A 3247-nucleotide genomic window follows, 5' to 3' on the forward strand; every position below is an offset into this window, starting at 1 on the left:
TTAAGTTACATTAAATCAAAACAGTTAGTGCCAAATTAAATTAAATTAAAACACTTAATTTTCTTATTTTCTTAAAGATGGAGTCTGGCTCTGTTGCCCAGGCTTGTCTCAAACTCCTAGCCTCAAACAATCCTCTCATCTCAGCCTCCCAAATTGTTGGGATTACAGGCATGAGTCATTGTGCCCAGCAGGCAGCTCTAGGCTTTTGCTAGAGAATCAGCTGCCGTGAGTGTGGGCGGCCAACACTTCTCATGTTATTTTAGTGGTGGGATCACATTCTAATAGAATACTTTGGGCTACAGTTTTCTGCAGACCTAAGAAGGTGTGTTATTGTTCCAGCCAATCAAAGATGATCCCTTTTCTGGATGATTTTATATACTGAGGCCGAGTAAGGAATATGAGTCTCCAAAAGCCACATAGGCCTACTAGGCATTTAGCTTCTTGTTTACTCTGAGGGGTGGGGAGTGACAATGTATTCCAAGTTGCCTGCATGTGGTAGGTCATAGGTCATTGAAAGCCATGTAATTCTTCATGAATTGCAGTCTGTGTGGGTCTTGGATTTTTGCAATTCATTAACCATCCCTAATTTGACTATGAGCTTAATAAGTTTGTTTTAGGTTGAGTGAGGTGACTCACGCCTATAATCCCAGCACTTTGGGAGGCTGAGGCGTGAAGATCGCTTGAGCCCAGGAGTTTGACACTAGTCTGGGCAACATAGTGACACTCCATCTCTAAATAAATAAATAAATATGATTGCTTTTATCTTAACCCATAATCTCCCAGATAATCATATCATCAATATAGCATACTAAAATAATGTCGTTATATTAGCTCTACGTCTCACCTTACCAGCTTGTGACAGTATGCGAGAGTTCAAATATCTTTCAAGAGATACAGTACATGTATATTGTAGACTATCGCACATAAATGCAAATTATTATTGGCTCTCTAGCAACTGACATGGAGCAAAATTGACTAGCCAGATCAGCTGTGAAATACCAGTCACTTTCAGTTTGCTGTGTAAGTTGTGTAGTCTGCATCATATTCCGGGCTTCTGAGGCTACTTGGGGATGCTGTTTAGTTGACTCCCCTGTAGTCTACTGTGAGTCTCTATGATCTGTCAGCCTCTCCCACTGGCCACACCAGGGTGTCATACAGTGAGTTTGTGCCTACTACTTGTATATACGTTCTATTCGTAATATACCTGCATTAATATTTCGTTAACGAGGCCAGGCGCGGCGGCAGACGCCTGTAATCCCAGCACTTTGGGAGGCCGAGACGGGCGGATCACAAGGTCAGGAGATCGAGACCATCCTGGCTAACACCGTGAAACCCCGTCTCTACTAAAAATACAAAAATTAGCCGCGCATGGTGGCGGGCGCCTGTAGTCCCAGCTACTTGGGAGGCTGAGGCAGGAGAATGGCGTGAACCCGGGAGGCGGAGCTTGTAGTGAGTGGAGATCGCGCCACTGCACTCCAGCCTGGGCGACAGAGCGAGACTCCGTCTCAAAAAAAAAAAAAAAAAAAATTTCGTTAACGAGACCAGGCAGAATGGCTTCCGCAAAGAAGGGTGGCGAGAAGAAAAAGGGCCATTCTTCCATCAATGAGGTAGTGACCCGAGAATACACCATCAACACTCACAAGCACATCCATGAAGTGGGCTTCAAGAAGCGTGCCCCTCGGGCACTCAAAGAAATTCTGAAATATGCCATGAAGGAGATGGGAACTCCAGATGTGCGCATTGATACCAGGCTGAACAAAGCTGTCTGGGCCAAAGGAATATCCCATACCGTATCTGTGTGCGGTTGTCCAGAAAACGGAATGAGGCTGAAGATTCACCAAATAAGCTCTATACTTTGGCTACCTATGTACCTGTTACTACTTTGAAAAATCTATAGACAATGTGGATGAGAACTAATCGCTGATTGTCAAATACATCATATAAAGTTATAAAATTGCCAAAAAAATTTTTCCTTAATTAGGAAAACAATTTCTTGTTGCTCTTCTTTTTCTTTCTTTTTTTTTTTTTTTAAGAGACAGGGTCTTGCTCTGTCACTCAGGCTGGAGTGCAGTGGTGCAGTCATGGTTCACTGCAGTCTCGACCTCCCTGGGCTCAAGCAGTCCTCCCGTTCAGTTCTTTTTGTTTTTGAGACAGAGTCTCCCTCTGTCATCCCAGCTGGAGTGCAGTGGCACAATCTCGGCTCACTGCAACCTCCGTCTCCCAGGTTCAAGCAATTCTGCTGCCTCAACCTCCTGAGTAGCTGGGATTACAGGCGTGCACCACCACGCCTGGCTAAGTTTTGTATTTTAGTAGAGACGGGGTTTCACCATGTTGGTCAGGCTGGTCTCGGACTCCTGACCTCGTGATCTGCCTGCCTCAGCCTCCCAAAGTGCTGGGATTACAGGTGTGAACCACTGCGCCCAGCCTCACTTCAGCTCTTCAAGTAGCTGGGATTACAGGCGCCCGCCACCACACCCAGCTAATTTTTGTATTTTTTGTAGAGATGGGGTTTTGCCATGTTACCCAGGCTGGTCTTGAACTCCTGGCCTCAAGTGACCCTCCCGCCTCGGCCTCCCAAAGCACCGGGATGACAGGCGTGAACCACTGTGCCTGGCCCAGGTCTCTGATACGGCTTCAGACATACTTTGTGAATTGGCTTGGGTAATGGTAAAGGCTCTCATTTTTGCATGTCCAACTGGAGAAAGATGTACATGTCATTTCTTATTTCATTTTACTCAGCAGGGAAAGAAATTTCCATTCAGACGTTATTATCCATACCCTATTAGCATTCGGGTAAGGGAGACACTGTCACAATATACATTATATATTTTTAAAAATCACACATTCCAACTTTGAACCAGACTTTACCTTTGATCCCTTTCACAGTGGCATCCCCATACGGCCCTGAATCAATTCTGCTGCCCCTAAGGAGCTCATTAGTAAGCCTAGGCAATACTCTCCACTGTGTTCCCGATCTGTGTGGCCCGATCGCGGCTCACTGCAACCTCCCCCTCCCGGGTTCAAGCGATTCTCCTGCCTTAGCCTCCCGAGTAGCTGGGATTACAGGCTCCTGCTACCATGTCTGGCTCATTTTTGAATTTGCAGTAGAGACAGGGTTTCACCATGTTGGCCAGACTGGTCTTGAACTCTTGACCTCAAGTGATCCTCCAGCCTCAGCTTCCTTCAGTGCTGAGATTATAGGCATGAGCCACCATGCTCTGCCTTATTTTCTAATTTTCAAACCATC

General features: G+C 45.8%; 1 pseudogene; it reads left to right on the forward strand.

The window, feature by feature from the left end:
* Positions 1 to 1550: 1550 nt before the first annotated feature.
* LOC112621252 lies at positions 1551 to 1897 on the forward strand (annotated as a pseudogene).
* Positions 1898 to 3247: the final 1350 nt, after the last annotated feature.

Source organism: Theropithecus gelada, chromosome 3 (assembly GCF_003255815.1).
Source record: "Theropithecus gelada isolate Dixy chromosome 3, Tgel_1.0, whole genome shotgun sequence".
Lineage (NCBI taxonomy): Eukaryota > Metazoa > Chordata > Mammalia > Primates > Cercopithecidae > Theropithecus > Theropithecus gelada.